The sequence below is a fragment of the Heterocephalus glaber genome, unplaced genomic scaffold (assembly GCF_053883595.1).
Source record: "Heterocephalus glaber isolate CG9 unplaced genomic scaffold, H.glaber_assembly_v1.0 deba00001600, whole genome shotgun sequence".
NCBI classification, from domain to species: Eukaryota; Metazoa; Chordata; class Mammalia; order Rodentia; family Bathyergidae; genus Heterocephalus; species Heterocephalus glaber.
In genome coordinates, this window is record NW_028258372.1 from 40139480 (window position 1) to 40156350 (window position 16871).

Sequence of the window (16871 nt, forward strand, 5' to 3'; positions counted from 1 at the left end):
CATATGTGTGCAAGCATGTAGGGTCCCGTCTGCTGGAGAACAGGAGCTGTCCTTGCTTCTGGGGTGCAGGCTGGAATGTAGGGTACTGACTAACGGCAGTTGCTAGCTCAGCCACATCAAATTCTGAGCATTACTGAAAGAGCTCTGTTTTGCCCCCAGAGCAGTACGACAATCACTGAAGCAATGAGTTTTGGGGTTTTTTTGTTTTGTTTTTCTTTTGTACCAGGGATCGAACTTGGGTCCTTGCACTTGTGCAGCAGGCTGTGAAACCACTGAGCTAAATCCTTGGCCTGAAGCAATGAGTTTTGCAGAAGTGAAAGAGTTAATTCACAAGGCAGCCAAACTTGGGGAGGAGGAGGCCCTAAGTCTCCAATCTGCCTCTGTGAGGACAGGGTTTAGGGGCATGAGAGACAGAAGCAGGGTGGCCGCAGGGCAGGGAAATGCGATTGAAGGTAAGGAAAAGCCAAGCAACCAGTGTTCTGCACAAGTGTAATCAAACTTCAGGGCTCTTCCTATGACACTTGTTCAGAAAAGCAATGCTGGCATGCTCAGAGGGTAGAATTTTCAGCCACTGGGCATCAAAAAGTGACCCAAAGCCAGGTATAATAGTGCATACCTCTAATCCCAGCACTCTGGGAGGCTGAGGCAGGAAGACTGCAAGTTCAAACCCTGCCTGGACAATTTAGTGATTTAGTGAAACCCTGTCTCAAAATAAAAATTAACAAGGACTGGGGGTGTAGCTCAGTGTGAAGGCCCTGGGTTCAATCACCTGAGAAAAAGAGGAAGAAAGAAAGAAAGAAAGAAAGAAAAAAGAAAGAAAGAAAGAAAGAAAGAAAGAAAGAAAGAGAGAGAAAGAGAGAAAAAGAGAAAGAAAGAAACAAGTCACTCACTGGACACCTGTGTAGGTCCAAGGAAGCCAGCTGGTGGTTTCAGCTGGTCTGAGGTAGGTGGAAGGGGCCTCCAAGCTCCCAAAACGGAACCTAGGTAACTGTTCCCCCACAAAGTCAGAGGTGCTATTTATAGCAAAATTCTATACCCCTCAGCCAGGTGAGCTCTAAAATTGATGATAAAAGCAAGTAACTAATGAATGTGAAGCTAGAGGACTTATTCAGTTTTCCTTGGTTTCATAAGGACCATAAACCCCACAAGAAGAAGCAAAGCAGCATGGGATACTAGGGGAGGAAAGCGTGGACCAGAGGGCTAGAAAACCTGAGTTCAGATGCGAGCTCTTACCTGGGTGCGGTAGTGCATGCCATAATCCCAGCTTTCGGGAGGCTGAGGCAGCAGGAGTGTGAGTGTGAGGCCAGCCTGGGCTATACAGTGAAACCCTGTGTATAAAATAAAAATAAGATTTCACTTGGGCTGGGGATTTAGCTCAGTGGTTCCGGCGCCTGCCTCGCAAGCGCAAGGTCCTGAGTTCGATCCCCAGTACCAAAAAAAAAAAAAAAAGATTTCACTTAAAAATCAATTAATTTAAAAAATTAAAAAGCTACTGCACCTGCCTGGCAAGTGCAAGGTCCTGAGTTCGATCCCCAGTACTGGAAAAAAATTTTTTTTAAACTAAAACAAAAGTCAGCTCTTGCTGTTTCACTGTGTGGTACTGGACATTTTCCTTCACCTTGCCTCATTTATAAAATGCGACTCGGCATCAGCACAGAGCCGGGACAGCTTACAGGGATTTGGAGACGGCGTGTGAAGAGCTCCAGCCTCACATCCTCCCGCCGTGCCTCAGGCTCCCCTGTAGCGCAGAGCAGGAGCTGAGGAGCTGGTTCTGGTATCCCTTTCAGAGCTGGTCCTCTCAGACCCAGACGGGCAGTGATGCATCTGCAACCTAACCTGCTCCTTCCTTCTTTTTTTTTGTTTTTTGTTTTTTTTTTTGGTACCGGGGATCGAACTCGGGTCCTTGCGCTTGCAGCAGGCGGTGAGACCACTGAGCTAAATCCCGGCTCTAGCCTGCTCCTTCTTGCCGACTGTACTGAGCGTGACTCTCTGGAAAACACCGAGCAGAACTGAGCCGACGCCACTTCAGGTGAGAAGCCACCGCTGTGGGACAGGAGGGTACGGGGCGGAGGCCTTCGCACTGGCATCTCTGGCTTCCCACTGGCTTCCGGAAGAGCACTGGCTCAGTCAGTGGGGTTAGGAGCTCGGCTGGATCCAACCTTCAGCCCCGGTCTCCAAGCTTCACAGGGAACGGACTCAGGGCCCTGGCGAGGCAAAGACAGGTTTCGAACATCAGCGCCTCCTCCTAGCTCAGCCCCTCAGCGCGTTCTCTCCTCACCCCGCGGCTGCTGCCCAGGAGGGAGGAGGGTATTTCACACCACCCTGTGAATCCCTTCATGACTTCTGCCGAGAGCATTTGCATGGGACACCTCCTCCCTAACACTGGAGGCTGAGGGCAGCTCAGAAACAGCACAGTGGACACCCAGGTGCCCTCCTGATGGCAGCAGGCCAAACACACTGGGGACCATGGGCCCCGAGCCAGTCCGAGTGGGCCCTGCAGCAGTGGCTTCCGGAGCACCAGACAGGCCCTGGAAACCAAATGGAGAACAGGCAGCCAAGGTCCCTCCCTCGAAGGGCCTACAGAGTGGAGAGGAGCAGGAAAAGTATGTGAAAGCAGAAAAGAAATACCAACTGTGGCCAAGTATCATGAAGGCAGCAAGTGGGGGCCAGGAAAGAGGTTAAAGGTGTGGTGGGGTGGAGGGTGATTCCGATGGGGGGGAGGGGACAGATGGAAGCAGAGACCAGAGCACAAAAAGTTATGGTGCTCTGGGAAGTGCAGGGTTTGGGGAAGCATTGCCAGGTGAGGAGATATTCACGGGGTTTGAAGTCTGGCTTAAAGCAGCACGTTCCTTGTGGAGATCCAATTAGAACTGGGCACAGTTTATGATAGAACCATTCAGGACTGGAGGACACAGGGAGAAAGGAGTCCCAATTGTTTGATAAGCTAGTAGTTCGCTCAGTTAAGCAAACTATTGTCCCAGGAGTGAGCTGTATGAGGAGTCAATTGATTTTCAGAAAGTTCCTGAAGCCAGTAATGAAGCTTTTTGTGTTTTTGTTTTTTTGAGATACGGTCTCACTATGTAGTTCAGGCTGGCCTTGAACTCATCATGGAGCCCCGGCTGGCCTTGAACTCGCAGTGATCCTCCTGCCTCAGCCTTCCCAGCGCTGGGATTACAGGTGTGTGCCACCACACTCAGCAACAGTGAAGTTATTTACTGGTCTGTGGTGTTACCTTCCTGGGTAAGATCCTTCTGTAGCAAACATTAAAGTCATGTGGATGAAAGCAGCGTTGGTCTCCGTGCTCAGAAGCATCGAGGCACTTGTGGCCTGATTAGGACAGGACAGTGAAGACAGACCCAGGGAAGGACTGGAACATATTTTTGGGGATAGACCAGTGCCACTCACTAAACTGCCCGAAGGGAAAGGAGCACTCCAGGATGAATGGTTGGTTTTTGACTTGAGCCACCGAAGGAGCTACCACTTACTGAGATGGCAAAAAAAATGGTAGGTAGTATAAATAGGCTGGGGGGCTAAAGACTCACTTTGAACAAGTGAAGTTTAGGAAATGTCAAGAGAATGGTTGGATACATATCTCAAGCACAGCGAAGCATTTTGGCGACTTAAGTAAAAAATTGAGAGAATCATCAGCATGTAATTGATCATTGGTACTTAAAGCTATGGAAATAGAGGAAGGAGATGGGGCACAGAAAGAGGCCTAAGGGAACACATCTGGAGACAAAGGTGAAAGATGGAACAGAAACAAGGGAGGCTGAGAAAGCAGCTGTGAAGTCCTGGACTGTTTCAATCACTTTTCTCATTGCTGAAACAAAATACCTAACACTTGAAGTTAAAGGAGGAAAGGTTTATTTAGCTCACAGTGTGTAGAGGTTTCAGTCCATAATCAGCTGGCTCCAAGGCAGGGTGGCTTGGGAGAGGGTCATCAGAGAGGAGAAACAGTTCATGGTGGGCAGAAGGCAGGAAAGCAACAAGGGGTGACCACAGCTCTTTCTGTCTTATATCTTATATCTTATCCAGGCTACTAAGGGCAGTAGCACTCACACCCTTAATCCTAGTGCCCTCATCCTAGCACTGCACCATGAATCAATCCCAGTGTCACACACTCTGGATCCAACCACCTCTGAAAAAGCCCCACCTATGACTGCATGAGGCTTCAGGGGGTCATCTAGACACAGCCATAACAGGGACCTTTGGGAGTGTTTCAAGAAGGGAGGGGTTGACCAGGTCAAACGGTAGGAATCTGTTGGGTGTTCTTGGGAAATGCTGTGGTACCACAGAAAGTTCTAGACTCTTCAGTCAGGTAACTTCCTTTCTCCTCTTACTGTGACTCCAAGCTTCATTTTTCTCACCTCTAAAAGGGAGATAATAACGCCAGCCTCACAGAATTGGGCTAAGTTGCAAACAGATGTTGTATAGGAGTCTAGTACCATGCCTAAGGCACTCAATAACTGAATTTGGTGGCAGTGGGGGCTGACACCAAGGAAGTGAAACCCATGTAGGATGCTGGAGAGAGGACCTCTCACCTCTCTGCTCTTCCCTCTCAATCTGCCATGGCTAAGGATGAGCGGAGGGAAGGAACCACAGTGAAGCTGTCCCCAGTGAAGCTGGTCAGAGGCCAGAGGAAAACAGCCAGACATATGGAAAACACAGGCATGTTGACTGGGAGGTGAGGATTGGAGGAGCCCGGGTAACTTTTCAGGGTTTCTTTTTCTTTTTTTTTTTTTTGGTACCAGGGATTGAACTCAGGACCTTGTGCTTGCAAGGCAGGCTCAGTGCCACTGAGCTAAATCCCTGGCCCCTGATGTTTTCAGAAATGTCTTCATCTACCAATTATCCCCGAACCTGACCCTCAAGAATTAATGTTGACTTCTCCCACCCCTTTGCTCTAACTTGTTTATTTCTTTGCATCCCTCTAGCCCTTGTTTAGCTTAGGCCTGCATCTCCTCTTCCCTCCCAGTACTTGGGATTGAACCCAGGGCTTTTGCACTGAGCCACATCCTTAGAACTTTTTTAAAAATTTGAGACAGGCCAGGGATTTAGCTCAGTGGTGCTGTGCCTGCCTGGCAAGCACAAGGTCCTGAGTTCAATTCCCGATCCTGAGTTTAATTGAGACAGGGTCTCTCTAAGTCACTAAGTTGCCCAGGCTGAGCTCAAACTTCCAGTTCTCCTGCCTCAGCCTCTCAAAGGCTTGCACCACCTGCTTGGCCTGCACAAATCTTGCTCAGTTACTGCCAATGGCTGGTCTCTGGCCTTCTTCTCTACCTCCAACTAGACTGATCTCCTCAAAGGCTTTGTTCAGAATCCCATTCCCTTCAGTCAGCCAACTGATTAGCAAGTGATTTATTAAGGGCCTGCTCTCCCTGCCAAGCCCTGGTTGGCCACAGGGATCTAACAGTAAACCGGAGACCTATCCCTGCCCTGTGGGGCAGACGGACGCATGAACAGTTACCATGCTATGACTGGCAGGTTTCTAGAGCCCATGGACAGGGCTCTGGGCCCAGATTTGGTCATCAAGAAAGGCTTATGAGGGCCAGGGATTTAGCTCAGTGGTTCTGCCACCTGCCTCGCAAGCACAAGTTCCCAAGTTCGATCCCTGGTACCAAAAAAAAAAAAAAGAAAGGCTCATGAGAGATATCAAGTTCAAGGTCAACCTGGGCAACTTAGTGAGACCCTGTCTCAAAATTTTATTTTTAAAACATTTTAAAACTTTTTGTTTTTTTCAGAGTATCACTAGGTAACCCAGGCTGGGCTCAAACTCATGGGAAACCCTCCTATCTCAGCCTCCCAAGTGCTGAGATTACAGTCATGTGCCAGCTCAAAATAAAATTTGAAAGGGGCTGAGATGTAGCTCAGTGGTAGAGCACTTGCTCAGCATACACAAGGGCCTAGGATCCCCCCTAGTTCGGCCAAATAAATAAAGAAAAGAAACAAAAGGGCTGGTGGGCGGGGGTGGGGGATGGCCTAGGCTATCAGGCAAGGCCCTGGATTCTATCCTTAGCAGTCTACCTTCCCTGCTTCAAAAGAAAAGCTCCGGGAAGAGTTGATATCCAGGCTGAGACCCACAAAATGGAGGAAAGGAGTTAGTCAGGGAAAGCAGTGGGGAATGATGAAATCCAGAGCCCCTACAAGTCCTTGAGAGCCCTTTTGGCCCTCATCTCTGACACGCTCACCACCTGCACAATGGCACAGGGTGACCTGCAGTTCCACAGCTGCCATCCCCTTGAGCCTGCCCTTCTCCACAGGTCCCTGCAGACCCAGTTCCAGACTCTGGATCTGGAATTCCCGTCCTACTGGCCTGAGTGGGCCCGAGCCCCACACACTTGCCCTGTCTGAGCACTGAGCATGCTCATCCTTGATGGAATCCATGCTCACCCCTTCCTCCAGACGGGAACCTGGGGACAGCAGACACTGTCTCATTCACCCAGCACCTAGCTCGGACAGCAAATTGCAGATATCTCATAAATACACGGAAAAGGGGACCCATCCTCTCCACCCACCCCAAAACAGGGCTGGAGAAAATAAAGGACTTGTGTGAGAGAGGCAAGGGAAACGGACTAGGGAGCTGCCAGAGACATCAGGAAGCTGCCTGGCTGCAGCTGGGATCAGGTTTGCTCCTTCATCTTTCTCTCTTTCTTCCTGAGTATTGTGGATTCAACCCAGGGTGTTCACATTGAGCTATATCTTCAGCACTTCGCAGTTTTTTATTGAGACAAGCACTGCCTTAGTCGCTAAATTGCCCATGCTGGGCTGGAACTTGTGATCCTCCTGCCTCAGCCTTCCAGAGTACTGACAGTGTACGTGTGCGCCGCCAAGGCCGGTTTGGGATCAGGTTTTTAACGGAGGTTCTCAATTGGGATTAAAAAAAACATAACCCAGGCCGTTTGGAAGGGTGGGGAGGCTGTGCGGGTCGGACAACTTCTTAGGTCTCGCCCCAAAGAGCGAGGAGGTCGGTGGCGGCCCTCCCTCCCGGGCAGAGAGAGTGGGCAGGAGCCACCTTCCCCCTTTTATTCTCTCCACCCACCCCCGCTGCCCGCCCCTTCGCAACAGAGGTTTCCAGCTGTTGATGCCTGGATGGACCGGCGGCAGGAGGAGGAGGAAACTCTCCGTCCCTCCCTCCTTCCACCGCTCCCCTGCGTCCCTCCCTCCTCTCCACCTCCCCCGCCGGCGCTCGGCCTCCCTCCCTTTCTCCTCCGGGGCTTTGGAGTCGCCTCGCAGCAGCGAGCTGCGAGCGCCCTGCTCCAGTCCGGGCTTGGAACTGAACTGTGCGAGCGCAGGTCCTGGAACCCGGGCCCAGGCGCGGCCAGCCAGGTCTGAGGCCAGGGCGCCGCGCTCAGCCTCGGAGGCCCCGATCGGGACGGAGCGGAGCGCGGAGCCGCAGAGCCGGCCAGCCGGGCGGGCGCAGCGTCCGGGCGAGTCCGGGCGCCGGACCGCGGAAGCCAGGAGACGGCCGCGAGCCCGGGGCAGAGGGCAGAGGGCAGCGAGCGGCCTGGCGTGGCGGAGGGCGCCGCCCGGCCGAAACCGAGATCGCCGCCCGGGACGCCGGCCCTCGCGGGTGCGGGGTGACCAGTCCCGGGAGACGGCGGGGGGCGCGCCCCCTCCCAGCCCGCCGACCCGCGCCGCCCGCCCGTCTCCGGGGCATGTGAGCGGGAAGCCGAGTGCCAGCCGCGAGGACCGCCCCGGGAGCAGCAGGAGCGCGGAGCCGCGAGCCCGGACCCAGCGCCCCGCAGAGTAGTGAGTGCGCCCCGCGCCCCTGAGCGCGCCCCTCCCCGCCCCTCCGAAGTTTGACACTCGCGCCCCGCGTTTCTGGGCACACGCCGGCCCTCTCCGCGCCGAGCTGCCACCCTTTGTAAAGTTTTCCGAGGAGGAACAGACCCCCACGACCCCTGCCGGGGCTGGCCCGTGGCGGCTCCCCGCGGGCAGACCCGGGTCCTTGTGGCGAGGGGCGGCAGCCCGGGTCTGCACCACGCGAGTCGGGCTTCGGGGCCCCCGCCCCACGCCGGCTTCTCTCCGATCTGCCTGCCGGGCACTAGGGCTTGTGCACCCTCCTGACCGCGCGGCCGGCTCAAGGATTTCCCAGCGGGAAGCGAGGCGACCTGTGTGCACCCCTCGAGGGGCTCGGGTGCCTGCGACGAGACGCAGGTGTGGGTGTTGGGGGCCAGCCGCGCGCCCCTTCCCACGCTTCCAGGTTCGTCCCCAGCGGACCGGCCGGGCGCCGCCTCCTGTTTGTTTTCTGCTCGCGCTGCTCCTGGTCCACCCCACCCCCACCCAGCCTGCTGCTCAGCACCCACCTCCCACCCTGGGGTGTCCGAGGGGAGACTTTTCAGATGCGGATGGGGTGGTCGCTCCGTCCCAGCGGCTCGCCATTGTTTTCCCACCCCGCGCGTTCCGTACATAAACACACACACACACACACACACACACACACACACACACGCACAAATGCGCGCGCACGCGCCGCCAAGGGCTGCTTGGGGTCTCCGGGCGGGCGTGCTGGGATCGCCCCACTGCTCCGCAGGGCGTTCCGGCTGGAGGTGCCCCAGGGTTTAACAGGGAAGGTAGGAGAGTGGGGGTTGCCCGAGCGTCCCGGGCGGGGCCGAGAGCTCGGCCTGGGCGGGAAGGGAATTTTGAACTTAAACCCTGGACCTTTCCGGAAGGACCCCAGGCGCTCCAGCGGCGGGTCCCACCCCGGAGGGCTCGCGGCAGCTGCAAGGACTCCGAGAGCGCTCTTGGCAGCCGCTGCCTTGACAGGCAGGGGTTGGAGGAAGCCGAGGAGTTTTCCTGGGAAGTTTGCTTTAACTCTGTGGGAATTTCCGGGCAGGGCGTCTTGGCGCTGGCGGAGGGTCTGGCTAAAGACTGCCAGTGCCAGGAAGATTCTGCTACTGCTCCGGGCAGGTTTTCCAGGACCCTGTTTCCACGACGTTTCCTTAAAAAGTGCCCGGCTAGATACTGGGGTTCAGCACGTCTGGGTCCCAGTTCCCCACCGAGAGCGGGGAGCGTGTTTGCTCCTATGGAAACGGGCACCCATCCTTGCGGCTGGCGTGTGGTGACCATTTGAGGGATACAGGTTAGGAAGGCGTGAACTCCGGGAGGGCAGGGGCCCAGCGTCCTGGGACCACGGAGAGGCTAGTTAGTAGAGCTTAGTTGTTGGGAGCCAGGGAGTCCGAGTCAGGGCCAGGATGCTGCTGCTTGTGCTATATGACCTTGGGCAGTTTACCCCAACCCCCACGCCTCAGTTTCCCCAGGTAAAATGGGCTTAATAGGAACAGAGGCTCAGAACACTGCCTGCACATAGCGTGGGATAAAGGTTAGCTGTCGGGGTTGCGGGTGTAGTTTGGTGGTGGAGCACTTGCCTAACATGTATGAGGGGCTGGATCTGTCCTCAGCACAGAGGGGGGAAAATTAGTTGTTCCTGCCACTATTATTATTATTATTATTATTATTATTATTATTATTATTATTATTTTGCTTCAGTGCTGGGGATGGAGCCCAGGGCCCTGTGCACGCTAGGCAAATGCTTTACTGTTGACCTACAGCCCCAAAGGGTGCCATTATTATTTAAGTGACCTTGTACAGAGCCCCAGAGTCTTTGGGACTGTGCTCACTTAATTGATTTTAGAAATTGTCAGCCTTTGAGGAGGAAGAGACTTCACACTGTCCCGTCCCACGTTCTGGCTCCTCCAATCAGACGTATCCTTTCTACTCATGTGGCTCTGTCTTCTTGAGTCTTTTTTCTTTTTTCCTTCCTCTTTCCTTTCCTTCACAAATTTTGTGAAAGGCTTTTATCCCTCCTTCCCCCATTCTTAAACCTAGATCTTGGCCCCAGCGATGTTCTCTCCCTGGAAATCGGACCTCAGGAAGGAAGTGTCTCAACAAGGGTGTCCCCTGGGCACCCTTGGTGGGCTGCCAGCTCAGGATTGGATGTGCATTTGTGTCTCTGGGGCAGGATGAATTTCCGGAGTGAGGACCCCAGGTGTCTGGGGCCCAGGGAAGAGGCAGGTAGGATGGGCCTGGAGGCCCTGGGGAGCTCTGCTCCTTGAGTGGTGTGTGTGTTTCTGCTGCTGGGGCTCCCTTGGGAGCCTGGAATAGCCCCACTGCCAGAACAGACTGGATCTGGGATTTAGATAATCGAGAGGCAAAAGTATCATTTCCAACTTTTCACTAGTAGTTGGAGGATTTTCTAGGAGTTCGGGTTAGGCATAAGCTCCTTGTCTGAATCTGACATCACCTTGCACAGGTGAGGGCTGAGCAGAGCCATGGTGGGTGGAGAGAGGGAGAGCAGGACATGGGCTTTTCTCCCCCTTCTCTGTCCCTTTGTCCCTTCACACCAGGCACGGGGCAGATGGCAGGAGGGTTGGTGCTGTGTGCTGAGGATCCTGCAGGTGGGCAATTTTCAGCGTTGAAAACCAGCATTGGAGACACCTTTTCAGTCCTTTAACAGAAATTGACAGCAATGTGCCTGTTAGGAGCCAGACCCCGAGCTAGGGATGTCTCAGGGTGAACGGGACAGGTAGCACACCTGCCTTGAGAGAAGCTTCTTCCCAGTGGGGTGGGATGGTGGTAATCCAGGCAATACTAGCTCACCTTGTGAGAGAGGTTCCTCAGGCTCATGGGGTGGACTTTTGAGGGGCACGTTTTCCTGGATTGGGAGCAGTGGAGGCTGTCCTTGGCTCAGCACAGGTGGAAGATGAGAGGGAGCCAGCCGGACTCAGAGGGGAGAGCAGAGATTCCTTCCAGGCTGAGGGAACAGCAGATATAAAACCCCTGAGGCCAGAACTGTGGCTGGAGGGTGGGAGGGAGGCGAGCCTGGCCTCTGGGCACCTGGTAGGAAGGTTGGAAGTCTCGGCTGGGAAACGATAGGTGAGGGAGGAAAGGTGGGGTTTCGCTGTAGTCCCTGTCCTTGCTTCTGAATTTACTACTTCGTGCTTGTATAAATTACCAAAAACCCAAAAAATGCAGTTAACAAAGAACAGCTTATAACCTGGAAAATGTTTATAAAAAGAAATGAAAAAACAGGATGTAAAACTAGATGGTGTAAGTACCAACTTTGTAAAGATAATTATGTGTATCCACATGCCCGGCACACACATACATGGAAGTCCAGAAGGATACATCCAAATGTTCACAGGGGTTAACTTGGCATACTGGGCACATGCATGATCTTTAGTTCCTTTTAAAAAATATTCTGTTGGATCTTCCAGTCTTCTTCAATGGTCATGAATTACTTACATAAGTGAAAAAAATGTTGTAGAAAGAGACCTCTTTATCTGCGAAGTAGAGAATAGCTTGAACAGAGAGGAAGATGAGGATCAGGGCGGGCCAGTGGGAGACAGGTCTGAGGAACATTGCTGAGTGTTCCGCGCTTGCTAGAGAGGGCTCTGTACAGGTGAAGAGCCATTTCTGCTGTCCTTTTTTTTTTTTTTTTTTCGGTACTGGGGATCAAACTTGCGCTTTTGAGGCAGGCTACAGAACCACTGAGCTAAATCCCCAGCCCCAGAAGAGCCATTTGTAATGTTAGGTTCCACCCCGCAGTCTTGTCCCTGGAGAGCTTCCTGGTGAGAAGCGCCCCATCCTGGACACCTTCCTACTTGGACAATTAGCTGAGTCAGAGAAACATATCATGCAGTGAGAAGGATTCAGAACCAGGAGAGATGTTCATCACATAACATCTCCGAGGCTGTGAAGTGGGACCATAGCAGCAAGGATACCTGCGTCTGGGGTACTGGATGGCCAGGGCGGAGATGTGCTGCTGCGAGGCCAGCCCTTCCAAGGGATGTGATGTTGCCCTCAACAGTCGGCTAAGGTTTTCTCCTCTCTGGGCGTGCTTTGAGGTGGTCCTTATTGGACAGGTCCCTGGGTGAGTCTTCCGGAAGCTGACACCACCGGACAAAGCAGATCCAAAGGCAGCTGTACTCTGCGCCCCCTCCCCCGCACATTCGGGGTGACGCTGTTTGAAAAGGGCACTGTGCTGGGAAGGCCGGCCGGCGCACAGTAAATCGTGCTTTGAATGGGAGTTATTTTTGTGCTCAATGTTTGCTTAAGAGGGCTCGCTCCTGCCTGAACTCGCTGCGGTCCTCACCCTTCCCTAGTCCCCTTCCTGGAACCCGGATGTTAGGCAGGGTGGCCGCCACAATGCCTGTCACCAGCTGGGGAACCAGAACCTAGGGAGGATCGCGTTCACAGCTCCCTGCCCCCATGCCAGAAGGCGCGCTGTGGATGCTGGTCCTGGCTGGTGACCCCGTGTCGCCTGTCCCTTCCTGAGTTTAGGAAGGCTTGGTTAGGAGGTTGGCCACTTCTAACCTCTGCCTGCTCCTCTGACCAGGGGTCGCCATGTTTCTTTTAAAAATGCAAATCTTGTGTCTCAGCAGCAGCAGCACCAGCAGCAGCAGCAGCAGCGATGTGGTAGTTTCTCCTGAGAAGACCCGTTTATGTCCCAGGGCCCTGGTTGGAGGAGGCACTGGACACCCCATCCAAAGCCTTAGAGCGGTGAAGCCCTTTCCAGCCCCCCTAGAGACAGGGCTCTGCTCCCACCCCTTGTGTCCACAGCTCAGAGCCTTGAAACTACCTCTTGCTACTCTGGCCATATTCTTGGCCAGGGCTTGGCAGGAGGCCCTTTCTACTTTTAGAAGACCGGCTCTGCTTCCATGGCCTCAAGGCCCATACGGTTTCCTGCACTCCTAGGAGGAGCAGACTGGTGTCAGGGAGGCTGTGTGCCCAGAACTGAAGAGCAGCAGGGGTCAGACCCAGGGCTGTGAGAGGGCGGGGCTGATTTCCGGGGCCTGGGCACACGGTCGTCTCTAGTGAACCTAAGATCCCCTTGCGCCCAGGCTGTGCAGGGTGGGCCCGCGTCCCCGAGCTCCGGGTGGGCCAGGGCGACAGGCTAGGAGAGGAGCTGAGGTTTGTACCCAGGTGTTGAAGATTCCAACCAGGGGCGTTTGGTGGGGACGGGTGCAGGTGGGGTGGGTCGGACAGGGACCACATCCCCAGCTGCCACCTTTTTTGCCTCAGTAGCGCTCAGTCCCCAGGCCCTGTTGGTCTCTGACACCGGAAAGCCATTAAATCTGGAATTCAGCTCCCTAGATAGGAACAGCTTTCGGGCTCCTCCCCCATCCTGCCCCAGGCTCCCCCCAGCGGTGGCCTTAGCATTTAAATGGCCTTGGCACAAAGCCCCGAAAGCTGTCCCTGGGACCGGGGCAGGGGGAGGGGTATTAGTGTCACCCCCCACGTTGTTCCCCTGTGTCTCGGGACAGGTCCAAGGTAGGGTTTCAGCATTGTGGCTGAAGAGGGGAGTAGGGGCCGCTGCTGGGCAGCACCCTGGCGCCCTTCTCCCTGGGCTTTGGTCTTCGATTCCTGCCAGGCCTGGACTCCCTGGGGGACCTGACCCCGAGGAGACGCCTGCTTTCCTCCCGGTGACCTCACCTCTCAGTCTCCACCCCCTGGCCGGCTCAGAATGGAATGTGCAGCCTGTGGAATGGCCGGGGTGAGCCGCCGAGTCCCAGGGCCGCCTCTCCCTAGGCTTTTCCGACTGGGGCCTGCGCCCTGGGGGTCCAGCTGTGATGCAGAGAAGGAGCAGCTGGCCCAAGGCTGCCCTTCTGAGCCCAGGCTGAGGGCAGGTGGGGAGTTGGAGGCCAGGGCTCCGACATGCAGAGTGGCTGTGTCCCCAGGGCCAGCAGCTGAGGTGACCCAACAGAGGCAGGCGTCCCTCGTTGACTTTTTAAAAAAATTGCGGCTCCTATTTATTTTCTTATTTCCATAGTTTCTGAAAGCAAAACATCAGTGTGTGTTAACTTTGTGATCACAGTGAAAGGGATTTAAAATATACTTAAGTACCAGCAGTGAGGCCGGAGGAGGCATGGGTGTTTTTCCACGGAGGACCCGGGAGTTGGGCTGGACCACCTCTGTAGGGGGCAGAAAGAGGGTCCCTGCTGGAGGGGTGAGGGTGGCAGGGCGAGAGCCACCAGTGAGTCTGGGCTGGTGCCCTCTCATCACGACAGTGAGGCCTCCAGCCTCGGCCCTGGCACACACTTGGCCGCCCGGGGAGGCCAGATGGGGAGGGAGCCTCGGCTCAAGCTGCCTTCCCACGGGCTCAGAAGAAGAGGGCAGAGCGGAGGGCACAGGGCTGACAGCGCCTTGGAGCCTTTGTGCAGTCCCCGCCCCGGGAGGCTTGGGTTCCACGCCCTCCCCAGGGCCCAGGCAGGGTGGGGAAGGGGGAATGGAGGGCTGGAAGGTGGCTGGGCAGGTTGGGTGTGGGAGGGATGGGCACAGGGCATGTTGAAAGCCCCTGCACGGTCTCCCACTTGCAGGGCTCCCATTTTCTTGGCTGGTGGAGAAGGTGCGTGCGTGCGTTTGTGTGCGTGCATGTGTGCTCTGAGGACCTATCACCCTCCTCTGGACCCCAGGCAGGGCCTCAGTTCAGGCAGCTGTGAGCAACGTGAAGAAGGAAAAGTAGAGGCCATGAAAGAGTCGCAACAGGGCCCACAAGGAGGCAGGCGCAGGGGGCTCTTCTTGGTCCCCTCTCCTGGTGCTTCACCCTCCAGAGCTCCTGGTCCCCATGCACACTGGGTTTTAATCTCACTCTCCCTGGTGGAGAGGCACAGTGGGTAATCCCTCGTGCCCTCCCTTCGCCCTCTGTAGACTCAGCCATGGAACCCACAGCCCCGCCATCCGACAGGCAGATGATGTTGGGAAGCCTGGCCAGGGTGGGCAGCTGAGGAGGAGAGAAGCAGGTAGAGGACTCCAGCGGTGGCAGGGCAGGAGGGGGAGGCCTGTCCTCTGAGCCGGGGTGGAGGACTCAGCCTCTGTACCAGGTACCCTAGCCGTGAACTCGCAGGGAGCAGAGCAAAAGGGTCCTGTGTCCTGTCTCGCCTTCCTTAGGGGCAAGTACAGGAGGGCTTTCTCTCTGGTGTCTGAGGGCTGATCATGGCTGCTGTCTGCTGGAGAATTATAATGAGGATGCGAGTCTGGTGCATGAGGCTCTTAGAGTTGTGCAGGCTGCAGTCTACACAGCAGTCCATGATGGCCCAGTAGGGGCTTATTTTTTTCATAATGAAAGTTCCTCTTCTACCAGGTTTGCCCAGCCTTAGACCTCATATTCTTCAGTGTGGCTGTCCCCAAATGGGGAGTGATCTTGGTTATTTTGTTACCCTTTTCTGGGCACTGATGGAGAACTGGGGGACCAGGATTAAAGGGCAGGCTTGTGCCTGAGTGTGGGTGTGTTTGGTGCGCGCGCGCTCTCTCTCTCTCTCTCTCTCTCTCTCTCTCTCTCTCTCTCTCTCTCTCGTTCTCTCGTTCTTTGAGACAGGGTCTCGCTATATAGTCCAGGCTGGTCTTCAACTCACTATGTAGCCCAGACTGGCCTCAAACTCCTGGTGATCCTCCTGCTTCAGCCTCCCAAGTGCTGGGATTACAGGCATGAATCACCATGCCTTGCTTGGCAGTTCACAGGGGGTCTGTGGAGGGCAACGGACAGTCACCTGGCCTGTGTTAAGTCGGGGGTCCTGGCTGACTAATTGGCCACAGGTGTAAGTGAACGCCTGATTCCTGGCTGCAGGCAGCTGGGGTTTAGGAGCCCACAGACTGGGCTGTCAAGCCTGAGGCAGGCACGTGAAAGGCTTCCCTTCCCATCTCCCAGCAGCCCCTCCACATGCTCAGGCCCTGTGGCCATATGTCCCTCACTCAGCCCATGGGGTCATCTTTGCGTCTGTGCCCTCCCTCCCATCATCACAACTGCCCACCCCTCGGCCCCAAGGGGACCCTTGCTTGTTTGAGGAGATAACTGACTGCTCAGGTTTAACCAATTTACCTTCTTGGGCTCCTGGCAAATTAACGGCTAGCTCCAGAAGCATGTCCCCCTGTTAACCAGCCACGGGCCTCATTAATCCAAAAGTGATTTTAAAATGGGAACTCGGGGTGGGGGCCTGCTCTGCTTACCAGCCATCTGCAGCCCTTCCCCGTGGCTGGGCCAGGCCACACGCCCTACAAAAGTAAGTACTTGACCCGATACTGAAAAACTCAAGGGCGGTGCAGGGGGCTTCGAGAGCATCCGGAAGGGGCCCCCAGCTCCCTGTTAGACGGGAGGAGATGGTTTGGGAAGAACAAGCCAGGGGCAAAGAAGGACACATGGACAGGACTCCCCTCTCCCATCTCCTGGCCTCCACTTGTCTCTCGGGGCAGGTCAGATGGTCCTGCCCCTCACCAAGGACCCTCGCGTGTCATGACTGCGGGGCAGGTGGGTGGTAGCCGTTTGAGGACGGGGTGGCCGCATCCAGGTTTGTTGCGCCCTCGAATGCGGGGGGGCTTGGGGTGGGGGCCGCCTGTGGTGTGGCACTGCAGGTTCCCGCAGAGCTGGGGTGCATCTCGTGTATCTCCCCAGCTGCCTGGAGTTTGGAGCCCCAAACCTCTCTCCCAGGCAGCACAGCAGGGGTGGGGGTATGGGACTTCCCGGGCCAACTGCAGGCTAGCCAGGCTGGCGTGAAATGCCTTCGTGAAATGCCTTCGCTGCCCTCTCCTCTGGCCCCCCTGTCGTCCTGAAAATCAACAAGTGTGTCAACAGCGGGGTGATTGTGCTTGGCCGGCGGCCTCCGGCCTGCCAGGACTAGGCAGGTGCTGGCAGGGCCACCCGAGCCCCATGCTGGGTGCAGACCCCACTGCCTGCCAGGGCTGCAGGGTAAACAAGGCTGCACACAGGGAGCAGGGGAGGGACGCCACGGCAGGCAGGAGGCAGAACAGGTGTCTCAGGAGCCCTGCAGACACAAAGGGCCCTTGTCTCCTCCTGGCCCCGGGGAGCAGCCCTGCCCTCCCTCCTCTCAGGCCCTGCCCAGGGACCAGGTCAGCCTGAGGTGCAGACTTGCAGCCCA

At 55.5% G+C, this 16871-nt stretch overlaps 1 protein-coding gene across 8 annotated transcripts in view; it reads left to right on the forward strand.

The window, feature by feature from the left end:
- The first annotated feature begins 2005 nt into the window (after positions 1-2005).
- Positions 2006-16871, forward strand: part of Sox13 (SRY-box transcription factor 13) — a 44709-nt gene continuing 29843 nt past the window's right edge. For 2 of the 8 annotated variants that reach the window (XM_004862165.4, XM_087193936.1), the window contains exon 1: positions 7140-7749. The gene's annotated coding sequence lies outside the window, so the exon portion shown is untranslated. The other 6 variants (XM_087193935.1, XM_004862166.4, XM_021242390.2 and 3 more) reach the window with 6 other exon arrangements.